Below are 22396 nucleotides of genomic sequence, written 5' to 3'. Positions count from 1 at the left end.
AAAAGGGAAGAATTAAATTCAAAGCATGCCCCGAAAAACGTGTGAAGGTCCCACCTGTCATTTATGCTTCTAATTGGGTATCTTTACTTTCAAAGTATAGTTTTGATCCTTTGACGATCACTCTCTTGATTTACAGCAGAGACAGATAGTTGAGAAGTCTTTTCTCACATAGCTAGCACAAGCCTGCGCTTTTCCTTGCTGGCAGGGTGGAAATGACAGATTAGTCCTAGGAAGAAAAATCAAGCAATATTAGCAGAGGATGGTTTCGATCCATCGACCTCTGGGTTATGGGCCCAGCACGCTTCCGCTGCGCCACTCTGCTCCCTTGTGAAAGTGCTCTCTTTATGCAGAGGAGGAGCTTTCAGCGGAGTGGCAAGGGATTGGTGGGGCTCTCTCCTCATTTGCCTAAGCACATCGCAAGGTATGCTGGGTACAGAAAATCTTCATCTTCCCCACTCACAGTCAGTCATAACTGAAAGTGCAGACCCTCTTAGGAATTAGCCGTTTCAGGCCTTTACCAAGACAGCAGCTCTCTGTCCCTGTCCTTTCTCTGTGATCCTAGCACTAGCATACTCAGGATTTGGCTTTACCTGGGAGCCAGAGATCTACCCGGTGAGGGCGAGGCTTTTGAGCGTTTGGGAGCGTTCGGGACGTGAGAGGACGCTGGACAGGAAACTATGCCAATTTGAAGTATCCAACCTTCCTGCTGCAGCGAGAGGCTCTTTCCGTGGAAATCTGCCACTTGGAGTCATCTCAACTTGCCCTCTGATAAAACATTTTTCTGAGTCGCAGTTACATCCGATGGTTACAAGGTGGCGCTGCATTCAGGTGAGAGCACAAGTATGCACAAAATCTTGGTGTGGATACCAACATGAAAAGCTGTAGAAATTGTCTTGCAGAGGGTAAAGAACTGGGGATTGAAACCAAGGATAAAGCTGTGCAGAAGAGAAGAAATGGAAAGCAGCAGTACAAATAGTGGAAATGAGCATATGGGCAGCATCGGAAGCAAAGCAGCGAAGAGAAAGGGAGTAAATTCCATGAAATGCATAGGAGATTGATAAAAGCAGAACAAAAAGGGAAGAATGAAATTCAAAGCATGCCCCGAAAAACGTGTGAAGGTCCCACCTGTCATTTATGCTTCTAATTGGGTATCTTTACTTTCAAAGTATAGGGTTGATCCTTTGACGATCACTCTCTTGATTTACAGCAGAGACAGATAGTTGAGAAGTCTTTTCTCACATAGCTAGCACAAGCCTGCGCTTTTCCTTGCTGGCAGGGTGGAAATGACAGATTAGTCCTAGGAAGAAAAATCAAGCAATATTAGCAGAGGATGGTTTCGATCCATCGACCTCTGGGTTATGGGCCCAGCACGCTTCCGCTGCGCCACTCTGCTCCCTTGTGAAAGTGCTCTCTTTATGCAGAGGAGGAGCTTTCAGCGGAGTGGCAAGGGATTGGTGGGGCTCTCTCCTCATTTGCCTAAGCACATCGCAAGGTATGCTGGGTACAGAAAATCTTCATCTTCCCCACTCACAGTCAGTCATAACTGAAAGTGCAGACCCTCTTAGGAATTAGCCGTTTCAGGCCTTTACCAAGACAGCAGCTCTCTGTCCCTGTCCTTTCTCTGTGATCCTAGCACTAGCATACTCAGGATTTGGCTTTACCTGGGAGCCAGAGATCTACCCGGTGAGGGCTTGCCCGGTGTGAGGCTTTTGAGCGTTTGGGAGCGTTCGGGACGTGAGAGGACGCTGGACAGGAAACTATGCCAATTTGAAGTATCCAACCTTCCTGCTGCAGCGAGAGGCTCTTTCCGTGGAAATCTGCCACTTGGAGTCATCTCAACTTGCCCTCTGATAAAACATTTTTCTGAGTCGCAGTTACATCCGATGGTTACAAGGTGGCGCTGCATTCAGGTGAGAGCACAAGTATGCACAAAATCTTGGGGACTTTTGCCAGATTTATCGGTGGATCTTGCCTATTATTTTCAGAGGCTAGATATCGCCTAGAAATGCTTTTTAAAATAGGGATGCTGGGGTTATAATGTCTGGTCGGGGCTCAGCCCTTTCATTGCCTGCCCCCAGCAAAATATTTATTATCAGCACATGTGAGTGGTGAGTGCTTTATGGAAAATAGCATATATTGGGACAATGAATGTAGCAGATGAGGCGATCGAGATGTCTACCTACGTGTTTGTTTATTTTTTTATATAACGGCTGATTATTCTGTTTCTGATATTTCAGTTTTGTGACATGTTGCATTAAAATATATCCTGCTTGGAGAATATATAAATATTTGCACTGCATTGGCCGGGAATTGAACCCGGGTCAACTGCTTGGAAGGCAGCTATGCTCACCACTATACCACCAACACCCTCTGATGTGTGTCCTCTAGGTTCCAGATGTTACAACGCCGAGTGCAGTGGCAATCTTGCACCGGTTCCAATCGTGCATTTGGTGTGGATACCAACATGAAAAGCTGTAGAAATTGTCTTGCAGAGGGTAAAGAACTTGGGATTGAAACCAAGGATAAAGCTGTGCAGAAGAGAAGAAATGGAAAGCAGCAGTACAAATAGTGGAAATGAGCATATGGGCAGCATCGGAAGCAAAGCAGCGAAGAGAAAGGGAGTAAATTCCATGAAATGCATAGGAGATTGATAAAAGCAGAACAAAAAGGGAAGAATTAAATTCAAAGCATGCCCCGAAAAACGTGTGAAGGTCCCACCTGTCATTTATGCTTCTAATTGGGTATCTTTACTTTCAAAGTATAGGGTTGATCCTTTGACGATCACTCTCTTGATTTACAGCAGAGACAGATAGTTGAGAAGTCTTTTCTCACATAGCTAGCACAAGCCTGCGCTTTTCCTTGCTGGCAGGGTGGAAATGACAGATTAGTCCTAGGAAGAAAAATCAAGCAATATTAGCAGAGGATGGTTTCGATCCATCGACCTCTGGGTTATGGGCCCAGCACGCTTCCGCTGCGCCACTCTGCTCCCTTGTGAAAGTGCTCTCTTTATGCAGAGGAGGAGCTTTCAGCGGAGTGGCAAGGGATTGGTGGGGCTCTCTCCACATTTGCCTAAGCACATCGCAAGGTATGCTGGGTACAGAAAATCTTCATCTTCCCCACTCACAGTCAGTCATAACTGAAAGTGCAGACCCTCTTAGGAATTAGCCGTTTCAGGCCTTTACCAAGACAGCAGCTCTCTGTCCCTGTCCTTTCTCTGTGATCCTAGCACTAGCATACTCAGGATTTGGCTTTACCTGGGAGCCAGAGATCTACCCGGTGAGGGGAGGCTTTTGAGCGTTTGGGAGCGTTCGGGACGTGAGAGGACGCTGGACAGGAAACTATGCCAATTTGAAGTATCCAACCTTCCTGCTGCAGCGAGAGGCTCTTTCCGTGGAAATCTGCCACTTGGAGTCCTCTCAACTTGCCCTCTGATAAAACATTTTTCTGAGTCGCAGTTACATCCGATGGTTACAAGGTGGCGCTGCATTCAGGTGAGAGCACAAGTATGCACAAAATCTTGGGGACTTTTGCCAGATTTATCGGTGGATCTTGCCTATTATTTTCAGAGGCTAGATATCGCCTAGAAATGCTTTTTAAAATAGGGATGCTGGGGTTATAATGTCTGGTCGGGGCTCAGCCCTTTCATTGCCTGCCCCCAGCAAAATATTTATTATCAGCACATGTGAGTGGTGAGTGCTTTATGGAAAATAGCATATATTGGGACAATGAATGTAGCAGATGAGGCGATCGAGATGTCTACCTACGTGTTTGTTTATTTTTTTATATAACGGCTGATTATTCTGTTTCTGATATTTCAGTTTTGTGACATGTTGCATTAAAATATATCCTGCTTGGAGAATATATAAATATTTGCACTGCGTTGGCCGGGAATCGAACCCGGGTCAACTGCTTGGAAGGCAGCTATGCTCACCACTATACCACCAACGCCCTCTGATGTGTGTCCTCTAGGTTCCAGATGTTACAACGCCGAGTGCAGTGGCAATCTTGCACCGGTTCCAATCGTGCATTTGGTGTGGATACCAACATGAAAAGCTGTAGAAATTGTCTTGCAGAGGGTAAAGAACTGGGGATTGAAACCAAGGATAAAGCTGTGCAGAAGAGAAGAAATGGAAAGCAGCAGTACAAATAGTGGAAATGAGCATATGGGCAGCATCGGAAGCAAAGCAGCGAAGAGAAAGGGAGTAAATTCCATGAAATGCATAGGAGATTGATAAAAGCAGAACAAAAAGGGAAGAATTAAATTCAAAGCATGCCCCGAAAAACGTGTGAAGGTCCCACCTGTCATTTATGCTTCTAATTGGGTATCTTTACTTTCAAAGTATAGGGTTGATCCTTTGACGATCACTCTCTTGATTTACAGCAGAGACAGATAGTTGAGAAGTCTTTTCTCACATGGCTAGCACAAGCCTGCGCTTTTCCTTGCTGGCAGGGTGGAAATGACAGATTAGTCCTAGGAAGAAAAATCAAGCAATATTAGCAGAGGATGGTTTCGATCCATCGACCTCTGGGTTATGGGCCCAGCAGGCTTCCGCTGCGCCACTCTGCTCCCTTGTGAAAGTGCTCTCTTTATGCAGAGGAGGAGCTTTCAGCGGAGTGGCAAGGGATTGGTGGGGCTCTCTCCTCATTTGCCTAAGCACATCGCAAGGTATGCTGGGTACAGAAAATCTTCATCTTCCCCACTCACAGTCAGTCATAACTGAAAGTGCAGACCCTCTTAGGAATTAGCCGTTTCAGGCCTTTACCAAGACAGCAGCTCTCTGTCCCTGTCCTTTCTCTGTGATCCTAGCACTAGCATACTCAGGATTTGGCTTTACCTGGGAGCCAGAGATCTACCCGGTGAGGGCTTGCCCGGTGTGAGGCTTTTGAGCGTTTGGGAGCGTTCGGGACGTGAGAGGACAGATGTTACAACGCCGAGTGCAGTGGCAATCTTGCACCGGTTCCAATCGTGCATTTGGTGTGGATACCAACATGAAAAGCTGTAGAAATTGTCTTGCAGAGGGTAAAGAACTGGGGATTGAAACCAAGGATAAAGCTGTGCAGAAGAGAAGAAATGGAAAGCAGCAGTACAAATAGTGGAAATGAGCATATGGGCAGCATCGGAAGCAAAGCAGCGAAGAGAAAGGGAGTAAATTCCATGAAATGCATAGGAGATTGATAAAAGCAGAACAAAAAGGGAAGAATTAAATTCAAAGCATGCCCCGAAAAACGTGTGAAGGTCCCACCTGTCATTTATGCTTCTAATTGGGTATCTTTACTTTCAAAGTATAGGGTTGATCCTTTGACGATCACTCTCTTGATTTACAGCAGAGACAGATAGTTGAGAAGTCTTTTCTCACATGGCTAGCACAAGCCTGCGCTTTTCCTTGCTGGCAGGGTGGAAATGACAGATTAGTCCTAGGAAGAAAAATCAAGCAATATTAGCAGAGGATGGTTTCGATCCATCGACCTCTGGGTTATGGGCCCAGCAGGCTTCCGCTGCGCCACTCTGCTCCCTTGTGAAAGTGCTCTCTTTATGCAGAGGAGGAGCTTTCAGCGGAGTGGCAAGGGATTGGTGGGGCTCTCTCCTCATTTGCCTAAGCACATCGCAAGGTATGCTGGGTACAGAAAATCTTCATCTTCCCCACTCACAGTCAGTCATAACTGAAAGTGCAGACCCTCTTAGGAATTAGCCGTTTCAGGCCTTTACCAAGACAGCAGCTCTCTGTCCCTGTCCTTTCTCTGTGATCCTAGCACTAGCATACTCAGGATTTGGCTTTACCTGGGAGCCAGAGATCTACCCGGTGAGGGCTTGCCCGGTGTGAGGCTTTTGAGCGTTTGGGAGCGTTCGGGACGTGAGAGGACAGATGTTACAACGCCGAGTGCAGTGGCAATCTTGCACCGGTTCCAATGGTGCATTTGGTGTGGATACCAACATGAAAAGCAGTAGAAATTGTCTTGCAGAGGGTAAAGAACTGGGGATTGAAACCAAGGATAAAGCTGTGCAGAAGAGAAGAAATGGAAAGCAGCAGTACAAATAGTGGAAATGAGCATATGGGCAGCATCGGAAGCAAAGCAGCGAAGAGAAAGGGAGTAAATTCCATGAAATGCATAGGAGATTGATAAAAGCAGAACAAAAAGGGAAGAATTAAATTCAAAGCATGCCCCGAAAAACGTGTGAAGGTCCCACCTGTCATTTATGCTTCTAATTGGGTATCTTTACTTTCAAAGTATAGGGTTGATCCTTTGACGATCACTCTCTTGATTTACAGCAGAGACAGATAGTTGAGAAGTCTTTTCTAACATAGCTAGCACAAGCCTGCGCTTTTCCTTGCTGGCAGGGTGGAAATGACAGATTAGTCCTAGGAAGAAAAATCAAGCAATATTAGCAGAGGATGGTTTCGATCCATCGACCTCTGGGTTATGGGCCCAGCACGCTTCCGCTGCGCCACTCTGCTCCCTTGTGAAAGTGCTCTCTTTATGCAGAGGAGGAGCTTTCAGCGGAGTGGCAAGGGATTGGTGGGGCTCTCTCCTCATTTGCCTAAGCACATCGCAAGGTATGCTGGGTACAGAAAATCTTCATCTTCCCCACTCACAGTCAGTCATAACTGAAAGTGCAGACCCTCTTAGGAATTAGCCGTTTCAGGCCTTTACCAAGACAGCAGCTCTCTGTCCCTGTCCTTTCTCTGTGATCCTAGCACTAGCATACTCAGGATTTGGCTTTACCTGGGAGCCAGAGATCTACCCGGTGAGGGCTTGCCCGGTGTGAGGCTTTTGAGCGTTTGGGAGCGTTCGGGACGTGAGAGGACGCTGGACAGGAAACTATGCCAATTTGAAGTATCCAACCTTCCTGCTGCAGTGAGAGGCTCTTTCCGTGGAAATCTGCCACTTGGAGTCCTCTCAACTTGCCCTCTGATAAAACATTTTTCTGAGCCGCAGTTACATCCGATGGTTACAAGGTGGCGCTGCATTCAGGTGAGAACACAAGTATGCACAAAATCTTGGGGACTTTTGCCAGATTTATCGGTGGATCTTGCCTATTATTTTCAGAGGCTAGATATCGCCTAGAAATGCTTTTTAACATAGGGATGCTGGGGTTATAATTTCTGGTCGGGGCTCAGCCCTTTCATTGCCTGCCCCCAGCAAAATATTTATTATCAGCACATGTGAGTGGTGAGTGCTTTATGGAAAATAGCATATATTGGGACAATGAATGTAGCAGATGAGGCGATCGAGATGTCTACCTACGTGTTTGATTATTTTTTTATATAACGGCTGATTATTCTGTTTCTGATATTTCAGTTTTGTGACATGTTGCATTAAAATATATCCTGCTTGGAGAATATATAAATATTTGCACTGCGTTGGCCGGGAATCGAACCCGGGTCAACTGCTTGGAAGGCAGCTATGCTCACCACTATACCACCAACGCCCTCTGATGTGTGTCCTCTAGGTTCCAGATGTTACAACGCCGAGTGCAGTGGCAATCTTGCACGGGTTCCAATCGTGCATTTGGTGTGGATACCAACATGAAAAGCTGTAGAAATTGTCTTGCAGAGGGTAAAGAACTGGGGATTGAAACCAAGGATAAAGCTGTGCAGAAGAGAAGAAATGGAAAGCAGCAGTACAAATAGTGGAAATGAGCATATGGGCAGCATCGGAAGCAAAGCAGCGAAGAGAAAGGGAGTGAATTCCATGAAATGCATAGCAGATTGATAAAAGCAGAACAAAAAGGGAAGAATTAAATTCAAAGCATGCCCCGAAAAACGTGTGAAGGTCCCACCTGTCATTTATGCTTCTAATTGGGTATCTTTACTTTCAAAGTATAGGGTTGATCCTTTGACGATCACTCTCTTGATTTACAGCAGAGACAGATAGTTGAGAAGTCTTTTCTCACATAGCTAGCACAAGCCTGCGCTTTTCCTTGCTGGCAGGGTGGAAATGACAGATTAGTCCTAGGAAGAAAAATCAAGCAATATTAGCAGAGGATGGTTTCGATCCATCGACCTCTGGGTTATGGGCCCAGCACGCTTCCGCTGCGCCACTCTGCTCCCTTGTGAAAGTGCTCTCTTTATGCAGAGGAGGAGCTTTCAGCGGAGTGGCAAGGGATTGGTGGGGCTCTCTCCTCATTTGCCTAAGCACATCGCAAGGTATGCTGGGTACAGAAAATCTTCATCTTCCCCACTCACAGTCAGTCATAACTGAAAGTGCAGACCCTCTTAGGAATTAGCCGTTTCAGGCCTTTACCAAGACAGCAGCTCTCTGTCCCTGTCCTTTCTCTGTGATCCTAGCACTAGCATACTCAGGATTTGGCTTTACCTGGGAGCCAGAGATCTACCCGGTGAGGGCTTGCCCGGTGTGAGGCTTTTGAGCGTTTGGGAGCGTTCGGGACGTGAGAGGACGCTGGACAGGAAACTATGCCAATTTGAAGTATCCAACCTTCCTGCTGCAGCGAGAGGCTCTTTCCGTGGAAATCTGCCACTTGGAGTCATCTCAACTTGCCCTCTGATAAAACATTTTTCTGAGTCGCAGTTACATCCGATGGTTACAAGGTGGCGCTGCATTCAGGTGAGAGCACAAGTATGCACAAAATCTTGGGGACTTTTGCCAGATTTATCGGTGGATCTTGCCTATTATTTTCAGAGGCTAGATATCGCCTAGAAATGCTTTTTAAAATAGGGATGCTGGGGTTATAATGTCTGGTCGGGGCTCAGCCCTTTCATTGCCTGCCCCCAGCAAAATATTTATTATCAGCACATGTGAGTGGTGAGTGCTTTATGGAAAATAGCATATATTGGGACAATGAATGTAGCAGATGAGGCGATCGAGATGTCTACCTACGTGTTTGTTTATTTTTTTATATAACGGCTGATTATTCTGTTTCTGATATTTCAGTTTTGTGACATGTTGCATTAAAATATATCCTGCTTGGAGAATATATAAATATTTGCACTGCATTGGCCGGGAATTGAACCCGGGTCAACTGCTTGGAAGGCAGCTATGCTCACCACTATACCACCAACACCCTCTGATGTGTGTCCTCTAGGTTCCAGATGTTACAACGCCGAGTGCAGTGGCAATCTTGCACCGGTTCCAATCGTGCATTTGGTGTGGATACCAACATGAAAAGCTGTAGAAATTGTCTTGCAGAGGGTAAAGAACTTGGGATTGAAACCAAGGATAAAGCTGTGCAGAAGAGAAGAAATGGAAAGCAGCAGTACAAATAGTGGAAATGAGCATATGGGCAGCATCGGAAGCAAAGCAGCGAAGAGAAAGGGAGTAAATTCCATGAAATGCATAGGAGATTGATAAAAGCAGAACAAAAAGGGAAGAATTAAATTCAAAGCATGCCCCGAAAAACGTGTGAAGGTCCCACCTGTCATTTATGCTTCTAATTGGGTATCTTTACTTTCAAAGTATAGGGTTGATCCTTTGACGATCACTCTCTTGATTTACAGCAGAGACAGATAGTTGAGAAGTCTTTTCTCACATAGCTAGCACAAGCCTGCGCTTTTCCTTGCTGGCAGGGTGGAAATGACAGATTAGTCCTAGGAAGAAAAATCAAGCAATATTAGCAGAGGATGGTTTCGATCCATCGACCTCTGGGTTATGGGCCCAGCACGCTTCCGCTGCGCCACTCTGCTCCCTTGTGAAAGTGCTCTCTTTATGCAGAGGAGGAGCTTTCAGCGGAGTGGCAAGGGATTGGTGGGGCTCTCTCCACATTTGCCTAAGCACATCGCAAGGTATGCTGGGTACAGAAAATCTTCATCTTCCCCACTCACAGTCAGTCATAACTGAAAGTGCAGACCCTCTTAGGAATTAGCCGTTTCAGGCCTTTACCAAGACAGCAGCTCTCTGTCCCTGTCCTTTCTCTGTGATCCTAGCACTAGCATACTCAGGATTTGGCTTTACCTGGGAGCCAGAGATCTACCCGGTGAGGGGAGGCTTTTGAGCGTTTGGGAGCGTTCGGGACGTGAGAGGACGCTGGACAGGAAACTATGCCAATTTGAAGTATCCAACCTTCCTGCTGCAGCGAGAGGCTCTTTCCGTGGAAATCTGCCACTTGGAGTCCTCTCAACTTGCCCTCTGATAAAACATTTTTCTGAGTCGCAGTTACATCCGATGGTTACAAGGTGGCGCTGCATTCAGGTGAGAGCACAAGTATGCACAAAATCTTGGGGACTTTTGCCAGATTTATCGGTGGATCTTGCCTATTATTTTCAGAGGCTAGATATCGCCTAGAAATGCTTTTTAAAATAGGGATGCTGGGGTTATAATGTCTGGTCGGGGCTCAGCCCTTTCATTGCCTGCCCCCAGCAAAATATTTATTATCAGCACATGTGAGTGGTGAGTGCTTTATGGAAAATAGCATATATTGGGACAATGAATGTAGCAGATGAGGCGATCGAGATGTCTACCTACGTGTTTGTTTATTTTTTTATATAACGGCTGATTATTCTGTTTCTGATATTTCAGTTTTGTGACATGTTGCATTAAAATATATCCTGCTTGGAGAATATATAAATATTTGCACTGCGTTGGCCGGGAATCGAACCCGGGTCAACTGCTTGGAAGGCAGCTATGCTCACCACTATACCACCAACGCCCTCTGATGTGTGTCCTCTAGGTTCCAGATGTTACAACGCCGAGTGCAGTGGCAATCTTGCACCGGTTCCAATCGTGCATTTGGTGTGGATACCAACATGAAAAGCTGTAGAAATTGTCTTGCAGAGGGTAAAGAACTGGGGATTGAAACCAAGGATAAAGCTGTGCAGAAGAGAAGAAATGGAAAGCAGCAGTACAAATAGTGGAAATGAGCATATGGGCAGCATCGGAAGCAAAGCAGCGAAGAGAAAGGGAGTAAATTCCATGAAATGCATAGGAGATTGATAAAAGCAGAACAAAAAGGGAAGAATTAAATTCAAAGCATGCCCCGAAAAACGTGTGAAGGTCCCACCTGTCATTTATGCTTCTAATTGGGTATCTTTACTTTCAAAGTATAGGGTTGATCCTTTGACGATCACTCTCTTGATTTACAGCAGAGACAGATAGTTGAGAAGTCTTTTCTCACATGGCTAGCACAAGCCTGCGCTTTTCCTTGCTGGCAGGGTGGAAATGACAGATTAGTCCTAGGAAGAAAAATCAAGCAATATTAGCAGAGGATGGTTTCGATCCATCGACCTCTGGGTTATGGGCCCAGCAGGCTTCCGCTGCGCCACTCTGCTCCCTTGTGAAAGTGCTCTCTTTATGCAGAGGAGGAGCTTTCAGCGGAGTGGCAAGGGATTGGTGGGGCTCTCTCCTCATTTGCCTAAGCACATCGCAAGGTATGCTGGGTACAGAAAATCTTCATCTTCCCCACTCACAGTCAGTCATAACTGAAAGTGCAGACCCTCTTAGGAATTAGCCGTTTCAGGCCTTTACCAAGACAGCAGCTCTCTGTCCCTGTCCTTTCTCTGTGATCCTAGCACTAGCATACTCAGGATTTGGCTTTACCTGGGAGCCAGAGATCTACCCGGTGAGGGCTTGCCCGGTGTGAGGCTTTTGAGCGTTTGGGAGCGTTCGGGACGTGAGAGGACAGATGTTACAACGCCGAGTGCAGTGGCAATCTTGCACCGGTTCCAATCGTGCATTTGGTGTGGATACCAACATGAAAAGCTGTAGAAATTGTCTTGCAGAGGGTAAAGAACTGGGGATTGAAACCAAGGATAAAGCTGTGCAGAAGAGAAGAAATGGAAAGCAGCAGTACAAATAGTGGAAATGAGCATATGGGCAGCATCGGAAGCAAAGCAGCGAAGAGAAAGGGAGTAAATTCCATGAAATGCATAGGAGATTGATAAAAGCAGAACAAAAAGGGAAGAATTAAATTCAAAGCATGCCCCGAAAAACGTGTGAAGGTCCCACCTGTCATTTATGCTTCTAATTGGGTATCTTTACTTTCAAAGTATAGGGTTGATCCTTTGACGATCACTCTCTTGATTTACAGCAGAGACAGATAGTTGAGAAGTCTTTTCTCACATGGCTAGCACAAGCCTGCGCTTTTCCTTGCTGGCAGGGTGGAAATGACAGATTAGTCCTAGGAAGAAAAATCAAGCAATATTAGCAGAGGATGGTTTCGATCCATCGACCTCTGGGTTATGGGCCCAGCAGGCTTCCGCTGCGCCACTCTGCTCCCTTGTGAAAGTGCTCTCTTTATGCAGAGGAGGAGCTTTCAGCGGAGTGGCAAGGGATTGGTGGGGCTCTCTCCTCATTTGCCTAAGCACATCGCAAGGTATGCTGGGTACAGAAAATCTTCATCTTCCCCACTCACAGTCAGTCATAACTGAAAGTGCAGACCCTCTTAGGAATTAGCCGTTTCAGGCCTTTACCAAGACAGCAGCTCTCTGTCCCTGTCCTTTCTCTGTGATCCTAGCACTAGCATACTCAGGATTTGGCTTTACCTGGGAGCCAGAGATCTACCCGGTGAGGGCTTGCCCGGTGTGAGGCTTTTGAGCGTTTGGGAGCGTTCGGGACGTGAGAGGACAGATGTTACAACGCCGAGTGCAGTGGCAATCTTGCACCGGTTCCAATGGTGCATTTGGTGTGGATACCAACATGAAAAGCAGTAGAAATTGTCTTGCAGAGGGTAAAGAACTGGGGATTGAAACCAAGGATAAAGCTGTGCAGAAGAGAAGAAATGGAAAGCAGCAGTACAAATAGTGGAAATGAGCATATGGGCAGCATCGGAAGCAAAGCAGCGAAGAGAAAGGGAGTAAATTCCATGAAATGCATAGGAGATTGATAAAAGCAGAACAAAAAGGGAAGAATTAAATTCAAAGCATGCCCCGAAAAACGTGTGAAGGTCCCACCTGTCATTTATGCTTCTAATTGGGTATCTTTACTTTCAAAGTATAGGGTTGATCCTTTGACGATCACTCTCTTGATTTACAGCAGAGACAGATAGTTGAGAAGTCTTTTCTAACATAGCTAGCACAAGCCTGCGCTTTTCCTTGCTGGCAGGGTGGAAATGACAGATTAGTCCTAGGAAGAAAAATCAAGCAATATTAGCAGAGGATGGTTTCGATCCATCGACCTCTGGGTTATGGGCCCAGCACGCTTCCGCTGCGCCACTCTGCTCCCTTGTGAAAGTGCTCTCTTTATGCAGAGGAGGAGCTTTCAGCGGAGTGGCAAGGGATTGGTGGGGCTCTCTCCTCATTTGCCTAAGCACATCGCAAGGTATGCTGGGTACAGAAAATCTTCATCTTCCCCACTCACAGTCAGTCATAACTGAAAGTGCAGACCCTCTTAGGAATTAGCCGTTTCAGGCCTTTACCAAGACAGCAGCTCTCTGTCCCTGTCCTTTCTCTGTGATCCTAGCACTAGCATACTCAGGATTTGGCTTTACCTGGGAGCCAGAGATCTACCCGGTGAGGGCTTGCCCGGTGTGAGGCTTTTGAGCGTTTGGGAGCGTTCGGGACGTGAGAGGACGCTGGACAGGAAACTATGCCAATTTGAAGTATCCAACCTTCCTGCTGCAGTGAGAGGCTCTTTCCGTGGAAATCTGCCACTTGGAGTCCTCTCAACTTGCCCTCTGATAAAACATTTTTCTGAGCCGCAGTTACATCCGATGGTTACAAGGTGGCGCTGCATTCAGGTGAGAACACAAGTATGCACAAAATCTTGGGGACTTTTGCCAGATTTATCGGTGGATCTTGCCTATTATTTTCAGAGGCTAGATATCGCCTAGAAATGCTTTTTAACATAGGGATGCTGGGGTTATAATTTCTGGTCGGGGCTCAGCCCTTTCATTGCCTGCCCCCAGCAAAATATTTATTATCAGCACATGTGAGTGGTGAGTGCTTTATGGAAAATAGCATATATTGGGACAATGAATGTAGCAGATGAGGCGATCGAGATGTCTACCTACGTGTTTGATTATTTTTTTATATAACGGCTGATTATTCTGTTTCTGATATTTCAGTTTTGTGACATGTTGCATTAAAATATATCCTGCTTGGAGAATATATAAATATTTGCACTGCGTTGGCCGGGAATCGAACCCGGGTCAACTGCTTGGAAGGCAGCTATGCTCACCACTATACCACCAACGCCCTCTGATGTGTGTCCTCTAGGTTCCAGATGTTACAACGCCGAGTGCAGTGGCAATCTTGCACGGGTTCCAATCGTGCATTTGGTGTGGATACCAACATGAAAAGCTGTAGAAATTGTCTTGCAGAGGGTAAAGAACTGGGGATTGAAACCAAGGATAAAGCTGTGCAGAAGAGAAGAAATGGAAAGCAGCAGTACAAATAGTGGAAATGAGCATATGGGCAGCATCGGAAGCAAAGCAGCGAAGAGAAAGGGAGTGAATTCCATGAAATGCATAGCAGATTGATAAAAGCAGAACAAAAAGGGAAGAATTAAATTCAAAGCATGCCCCGAAAAACGTGTGAAGGTCCCACCTGTCATTTATGCTTCTAATTGGGTATCTTTACTTTCAAAGTATAGGGTTGATCCTTTGACGATCACTCTCTTGATTTACAGCAGAGACAGATAGTTGAGAAGTCTTTTCTCACATAGCTAGCACAAGCCTGCGCTTTTCCTTGCTGGCAGGGTGGAAATGACAGATTAGTCCTAGGAAGAAAAATCAAGCAATATTAGCAGAGGATGGTTTCGATCCATCGACCTCTGGGTTATGGGCCCAGCACGCTTCCGCTGCGCCACTCTGCTCCCTTGTGAAAGTGCTCTCTTTATGCAGAGGAGGAGCTTTCAGCGGAGTGGCAAGGGATTGGTGGGGCTCTCTCCTCATTTGCCTAAGCACATCGCAAGGTATGCTGGGTACAGAAAATCTTCATCTTCCCCACTCACAGTCAGTCATAACTGAAAGTGCAGACCCTCTTAGGAATTAGCCGTTTCAGGCCTTTACCAAGACAGCAGCTCTCTGTCCCTGTCCTTTCTCTGTGATCCTAGCACTAGCATACTCAGGATTTGGCTTTACCTGGGAGCCAGAGATCTACCCGGTGAGGGCTTGCCCGGTGTGAGGCTTTTGAGCGTTTGGGAGCGTTCGGGACGTGAGAGGACGCTGGACAGGAAACTATGCCAATTTGAAGTATCCAACCTTCCTGCTGCAGCGAAAGGCTCTTTCCGTGGAAATCTGCCACTTGGAGTCCTCTCAACTTGCCCTCTGATAAAACATTTTTCTGAGTCGCAGTTACATCCGATGGTTACAAGGTGGCGCTGCATTCAGGTGAGAGCACAAGTATGCACAAAATCTTGGGGACTTTTGCCAGATTTATCGGTGGATCTTGCCTATTATTTTCAGAGGCTAGATATCGCCTAGAAATGCTTTTTAAAATAGGGATGCTGGGGTTATAATGTCTGGTCGGGGCTCAGCCCTTTCATTGCCTGCCCCAGCAAAATATTTATTATCAGCACATGTGAGTGGTGAGTGCTTTATGGAAAATAGCATATATTGGGACAATGAATGTAGCAGATGAGGCGATCGAGATGTCTACCTACGTGTTTGTTTATTTTTTTATATAACGGCTGATTATTCTGTTTCTGATATTTCAGTTTTGTGACATGTTGCATTAAAATATATCCTGCTTGGAGAATATATAAATATTTGCACTGCGTTGGCCGGGAATCGAACCCGGGTCAACTGCTTGGAAGGCAGCTATGCTCACCACTATACCACCAACGCCCTCTGATGTGTGTCCTCTAGGTTCCAGATGTTACAACGCCGAGTGCAGTGGCAATCTTGCACCGGTTCCAATCGTGCATTTGGTGTGGATACCAACATGAAAAGCTGTAGAAATTGTCTTGCAGAGGGTAAAGAACTGGGGATTGAAACCAAGGATAAAGCTGTGCAGAAGAGAAGAAATGGAAAGCAGCAGTACAAATAGTGGAAATGAGCATATGGGCAGCATCGGAAGCAAAGCAGCGAAGAGAAAGGGAGTAAATTCCATGAAATGCATAGGAGATTGATAAAAGCAGAACAAAAAGGGAAGAATTAAATTCAAAGCATGCCCCGAAAAACGTGTGAAGGTCCCACCTGTCATTTATGCTTCTAATTGGGTATCTTTACTTTCAAAGTATAGGGTTGATCCTTTGACGATCACTCTCTTGATTTACAGCAGAGACAGATAGTTGAGAAGTCTTTTCTCACATGGCTAGCACAAGCCTGCGCTTTTCCTTGCTGGCAGGGTGGAAATGACAGATTAGTCCTAGGAAGAAAAATCAAGCAATATTAGCAGAGGATGGTTTCGATCCATCGACCTCTGGGTTATGGGCCCAGCAGGCTTCCGCTGCGCCACTCTGCTCCCTTGTGAAAGTGCTCTCTTTATGCAGAGGAGGAGCTTTCAGCGGAGTGGCAAGGGATTGGTGGGGCTCTCTCCTCATTTGCCTAAGCACATCGCAAGGTATGCTGGGTACAGAAAATCTTCATCTTCCCCACTCACAGTCAGTCATAACTGAAAGTGCAGACCCTCTTAGGAATTAGCCGTTTCAGGCCTTTACCAAGACAGCAGCTCTCTGTCCCTGTCCTTTCTCTGTGATCCTAGCACTAGCATACTCAGGATTTGGCTTTACCTGGGAGCCAGAGATCTACCCGGTGAGGGCTTGCCCGGTGTGAGGCTTTTGAGCGTTTGGGAGCGTTCAGGACGTGAGAGGACAGATGTTACAACGCCGAGTGCAGTGGCAATCTTGCACCGGTTCCAATGGTGCATTTGGTGTGGATACCAACATGAAAAGCAGTAGAAATTGTCTTGCAGAGGGTAAAGAACTGGGGATTGAAACCAAGGATAAAGCTGTGCAGAAGAGAAGAAATGGAAAGCAGCAGTACAAATAGTGGAAATGAGCATATGGGCAGCATCGGAAGCAAAGCAGCGAAGAGAAAGGGAGTAAATTCCATGAAATGCATAGGAGATTGATAAAAGCAGAACAAAAAGGGAAGAATTAAATTCAAAGCATGCCCCGAAACACGTGTGAAGGTCCCACCTGTCATTTATGCTTCTAATTGGGTATCTTTACTTTCAAAGTATAGGGTTGATCCTTTGACGATCACTCTCTTGATTTACAGCAGAGACAGATAGTTGAGAAGTCTTTTCTCACATAGCTAGCACAAGCCTGCGCTTTTCCTTGCTGGCAGGGTGGAAATGACAGATTAGTCCTAGGAAGAAAAATCAAGCAATATTAGCAGAGGATGGTTTCGATCCATCGACCTCTGGGTTATGGGCCCAGCACGCTTCCGCTGCGCCACTCTGCTCCCTTGTGAAAGTGCTCTCTTTATGCAGAGGAGGAGCTTTCAGCGGAGTGGCAAGGGATTGGTGGGGCTCTCTCCTCATTTGCCTAAGCACATCGCAAGGTATGCTGGGTACAGAAAATCTTCATCTTCCCCACTCACAGTCAGTCATAACTGAAAGTGCAGACCCTCTTAGGAATTAGCCGTTTCAGGCCTTTACCAAGACAGCAGCTCTCTGTCCCTGTCCTTTCTCTGTGATCCTAGCACTAGCATACTCAGGATTTGGCTTTACCTGGGAGCCAGAGATCTACCCGGTGAGGGCGAGGCTTTTGAGCGTTTGGGAGCGTTCGGGACGTGAGAGGACGCTGGACAGGAAACTATGCCAATTTGAAGTATCCAACCTTCCTGCTGCAGTGAGAGGCTCTTTCCGTGGAAATCTGCCACTTGGAGTCCTCTCAACTTGCCCTCTGATAAAACATTTTTCTGAGCCGCAGTTACATCCGATGGTTACAAGGTGGCGCTGCATTCAGGTGAGAACACCAGTATGCACAAAATCTTGGGGACTTTTGCCAGATTTATCGGTGGATCTTGCCTATTATTTTCAGAGGCTAGATATCGCCTAGAAATGCTTTTTAACATAGGGATGCTGGGGTTATAATTTCTGGTCGGGGCTCAGCCCTTTCATTGCCTGCCCCCAGCAAAATATTTATTATCAGCACATGTGAGTGGTGAGTGCTTTATGGAAAATAGCATATATTGGGACAATGAATGTAGCAGATGAGGCGATCGAGATGTCTACCTACGTGTTTGATTATTTTTTTATATAACGGCTGATTATTCTGTTTCTGATATTTCAGTTTTGTGACATGTTGCATTAAAATATATCCTGCTTGGAGAATATATAAATATTTGCACTGCGTTGGCCAGGAATCGAACCCGGGTCAACTGCTTGGAAGGCAGCTATGCTCACCACTATACCACCAACGCCCTCTGATGTGTGTCCTCTAGGTTCCAGATGTTACAACGCCGAGTGCAGTGGCAATCTTGCACCGGTTCCAATCGTGCATTTGGTGTGGATACCAACATGAAAAGCTGTAGAAATTGTCTTGCAGAGGGTAAAGAACTGGGGATTGAAACCAAGGATAAAGCTGTGCAGAAGAGAAGAAATGGAAAGCAGCAGTACAAATAGTGGAAATGAGCATATGGGCAGCATCGGAAGCAAAGCAGCGAAGAGAAAGGGAGTAAATTCCATGAAATGCATAGGAGATTGATAAAAGCAGAACAAAAAGGGAAGAATTAAATTCAAAGCATGCCCCGAAAAACGTGTGAAGGTCCCACCTGTCATTTATGCTTCTAATTGGGTATCTTTACTTTCAAAGTATAGGGTTGATCCTTTGACGATCACTCTCTTGATTTACAGCAGAGACAGATAGTTGAGAAGTCTTTTCTAACATAGCTAGCACAAGCCTGCGCTTTTCCTTGCTGGCAGGGTGGAAATGACAGATTAGTCCTAGGAAGAAAAATCAAGCAATATTAGCAGAGGATGGTTTCGATCCATCGACCTCTGGGTTATGGGGCCAGCACGCTTCCGCTGCGCCACTCTGCTCCCTTGTGAAAGTGCTCTCTTTATGCAGAGGAGGAGCTTTCAGCGGAGTGGCAAGGGATTGGTGGGGCTCTCTCCTCATTTGCCTAAGCACATCGCAAGGTATGCTGGGTACAGAAAATCTTCATCTTCCCCACTCACAGTCAGTCATAACTGAAAGTGCAGACCCTCTTAGGAATTAGCCGTTTCAGGCCTTTACCAAGACAGCAGCTCTCTGTCCCTGTCCTTTCTCTGTGATCCTAGCACTAGCATACTCAGGATTTGGCTTTACCTGGGAGCCAGAGATCTACCCGGTGAGGGCGAGGCTTTTGAGCGTTTGGGAGCGTTCGGGACGTGAGAGGACGCTGGACAGGAAACTATGCCAATTTGAAGTATCCAACCTTCCTGCTGCAGTGAGAGGCTCTTTCCGTGGAAATCTGCCACTTGGAGTCCTCTCAACTTGCCCTCTGATAAAACATTTTTCTGAGCCGCAGTTACATCCGATGGTTACAAGGTGGCGCTGCATTCAGGTGAGAACACAAGTATGCACAAAATCTTGGGGACTTTTGCCAGATTTATCGGTGGATCTTGCCTATTATTTTCAGAGGCTAGATATCGCCTAGAAATGCTTTTTAACATAGGGATGCTGGGGTTATAATTTCTGGTCGGGGCGCAGCCCTTTCATTGCCTGCCCCCAGCAAAATATTTATTATCAGCACATGTGAGTGGTGAGTGCTTTATGGAAAATAGCATATATTGGGACAATGAATGTAGCAGATGAGGCGATCGAGATGTCTACCTACGTGTTTGATTATTTTTTTATATAACGGCTGATTATTCTGTTTCTGATATTTCAGTTTTGTGACATGTTGCATTAAAATATATCCTGCTTGGAGAATATATAAATATTTGCACTGCGTTGGCCGGGAATCGAACCCGGGTCAACTGCTTGGAAGGCAGCTATGCTCACCACTATACCACCAACGCCCTCTGATGTGTGTCCTCTAGGTTCCAGATGTTACAACGCCGAGTGCAGTGGCAATCTTGCACCGGTTCCAATCGTGCAGTTGGTGTGGATACCAACATGAAAAGCTGTAGAAATTGTCTTGCAGAGGGTAAAGAACTGGGGATTGAAACCAAGGATAAAGCTGTGCAGAAGAGAAGAAATGGAAAGCAGCAGTACAAATAGTGGAAATGAGCATATGGGCAGCATCGGAAGCAAAGCAGCGAAGAGAAAGGGAGTAAATTCCATGAAATGCATAGGAGATTGATAAAAGCAGAACAAAAAGGGAAGAATTAAATTCAAAGCATGCCCCGAAACACGTGTGAAGGTCCCACCTGTCATTTATGCTTCTAATTGGGTATCTTTACTTTCAAAGTATAGGGTTGATCCTTTGACGATCACTCTCTTGATTTACAGCAGAGACAGATAGTTGAGAAGTCTTTTCTCACATAGCTAGCACAAGCCTGCGCTTTTCCTTGCTGGCAGGGTGGAAATGACAGATTAGTCCTAGGAAGAAAAATCAAGCAATATTAGCAGAGGATGGTTTCGATCCATCGACCTCTGGGTTATGGGCCCAGCACGCTTCCGCTGCGCCACTCTGCTCCCTTGTGAAAGTGCTCTCTTTATGCAGAGGAGGAGCTTTCAGCGGAGTGGCAAGGGATTGGTGGGGCTCTCTCCTCATTTGCCTAAGCACATCGCAAGGTATGCTGGGTACAGAAAATCTTCATCTTCCCCACTCACAGTCAGTCATAACTGAAAGTGCAGACCCTCTTAGGAATTAGCCGTTTCAGGCCTTTACCAAGACAGCAGCTCTCTGTCCCTGTCCTTTCTCTGTGATCCTAGCACTAGCATACTCAGGATTTGGCTTTACCTGGGAGCCAGAGATCTACCCGGTGAGGGCTTGCCCGGTGTGAGGCTTTTGAGCGTTTGGGAGCGTTCGGGACGTGAGAGGACGCTGGACAGGAAACTATGCCAATTTGAAGTATCCAACCTTCCTGCTGCAGTGAGAGGCTCTTTCCGTGGAAATCTGCCACTTGGAGTCCTCTCAACTTGCCCTCTGATAAAACATTTTTCTGAGCCGCAGTTACATCCGATGGTTACAAGGTGGCGCTGCATTCAGGTGAGAACACAAGTATGCACAAAATCTTGGGGACTTTTGCCAGATTTATCGGTGGATCTTGCCTATTATTTTCAGAGGCTAGATATCGCCTAGAAATGCTTTTTAACATAGGGATGCTGGGGTTATAATTTCTGGTCGGGGCTCAGCCCTTTCATTGCCTGCCCCCAGCAAAATATTTATTATCAGCACATGTGAGTGGTGAGTGCTTTATGGAAAATAGCATATATTGGGACAATGAATGTAGCAGATGAGGCGATCGAGATGTCTACCTACGTGTTTGATTATTTTTTTATATAACGGCTGATTATTCTGTTTCTGATATTTCAGTTTTGTGACATGTTGCATTAAAATATATCCTGCTTGGAGAATATATAAATATTTGCACTGCGTTGGCCGGGAATCGAACCCGGGTCAACTGCTTGGAAGGCAGCTATGCTCACCACTATACCACCAACGCCCTCTGATGTGTGTCCTCTAGGTTCCAGATGTTACAACGCCGAGTGCAGTGGCAATCTTGCACGGGTTCCAATCGTGCATTTGGTGTGGATACCAACATGAAAAGCTGTAGAAATTGTCTTGCAGAGGGTAAAGAACTGGGGATTGAAACCAAGGATAAAGCTGTGCAGAAGAGAAGAAATGGAAAGCAGCAGTACAAATAGTGGAAATGAGCATATGGGCAGCATCGGAAGCAAAGCAGCGAAGAGAAAGGGAGTAAATTCCATGAAATGCATAGCAGATTGATAAAAGCAGAACAAAAAGGGAAGAATTAAATTCAAAGCATGCCCCGAAAAACGTGTGAAGGTCCCACCTGTCATTTATGCTTCTAATTGGGTATCTTTACTTTCAAAGTATAGGGTTGATCCTTTGACGATCACTCTCTTGATTTACAGCAGAGACAGATAGTTGAGAAGTCTTTTCTCACATAGCTAGCACAAGCCTGCGCTTTTCCTTGCTGGCAGGGTGGAAATGACAGATTAGTCCTAGGAAGAAAAATCAAGCAATATTAGCAGAGGATGGTTTCGATCCATCGACCTCTGGGTTATGGGCCCAGCACGCTTCCGCTGCGCCACTCTGCTCCCTTGTGAAAGTGCTCTCTTTATGCAGAGGAGGAGCTTTCAGCGGAGTGGCAAGGGATTGGTGGGGCTCTCTCCACATTTGCCTAAGCACATCGCAAGGTATGCTGGGTACAGAAAATCTTCATCTTCCCCACTCACAGTCAGTCATAACTGAAAGTGCAGACCCTCTTAGGAATTAGCCGTTTCAGGCCTTTACCAAGACAGCAGCTCTCTGTCCCTGTCCTTTCTCTGTGATCCTAGCACTAGCATACTCAGGATTTGGCTTTACCTGGGAGCCAGAGATCTACCCGGTGAGGGCTTGCCCGGTGTGAGGCTTTTGAGCGTTTGGGAGCGTTCGGGACGTGAGAGGACGCTGGACAGGAAACTATGCCAATTTGAAGTATCCAACCTTCCTGCTGCA

At 46.2% G+C, this 22396-nt stretch overlaps 7 non-coding genes across 7 annotated transcripts; all 7 read right to left on the bottom strand.

Moving 5' to 3' along the window:
- Window positions 1-3876: 3876 nt before the first annotated feature.
- TRNAG-UCC (transfer RNA glycine (anticodon UCC)) lies at window positions 3877-3948 on the bottom strand. Its single transcript has one exon. It is a non-coding gene; the product is annotated as a tRNA-Gly (tRNA).
- Window positions 3949-7357: 3409 nt separating this feature from the next.
- On the bottom strand, window positions 7358-7429 carry TRNAG-UCC (transfer RNA glycine (anticodon UCC)). Its single transcript has one exon. It is a non-coding gene; the product is annotated as a tRNA-Gly (tRNA).
- Window positions 7430-10531: 3102 nt separating this feature from the next.
- Window positions 10532-10603, bottom strand: TRNAG-UCC (transfer RNA glycine (anticodon UCC)). The gene has a single exon. It is a non-coding gene; the product is annotated as a tRNA-Gly (tRNA).
- A 3409-nt stretch (window positions 10604-14012) lies between these two features.
- TRNAG-UCC (transfer RNA glycine (anticodon UCC)) lies at window positions 14013-14084 on the bottom strand. Its single transcript has one exon. It is a non-coding gene; the product is annotated as a tRNA-Gly (tRNA).
- Window positions 14085-15604: 1520 nt separating this feature from the next.
- Window positions 15605-15676, bottom strand: TRNAG-UCC (transfer RNA glycine (anticodon UCC)). The gene has a single exon. It is a non-coding gene; the product is annotated as a tRNA-Gly (tRNA).
- Window positions 15677-19712: 4036 nt separating this feature from the next.
- Window positions 19713-19784, bottom strand: TRNAG-UCC (transfer RNA glycine (anticodon UCC)). Its single transcript has one exon. It is a non-coding gene; the product is annotated as a tRNA-Gly (tRNA).
- Window positions 19785-21305: 1521 nt separating this feature from the next.
- TRNAG-UCC (transfer RNA glycine (anticodon UCC)) lies at window positions 21306-21377 on the bottom strand. The gene has a single exon. It is a non-coding gene; the product is annotated as a tRNA-Gly (tRNA).
- Window positions 21378-22396: the final 1019 nt, after the last annotated feature.

This window comes from Triturus cristatus, chromosome 11 (assembly GCF_964204655.1).
Source record: "Triturus cristatus chromosome 11, aTriCri1.1, whole genome shotgun sequence".
In the NCBI taxonomy this organism is placed as follows: domain Eukaryota; kingdom Metazoa; phylum Chordata; class Amphibia; order Caudata; family Salamandridae; genus Triturus; species Triturus cristatus.
This window is presented reverse-complemented; position numbering and strand designations above follow the sequence as displayed.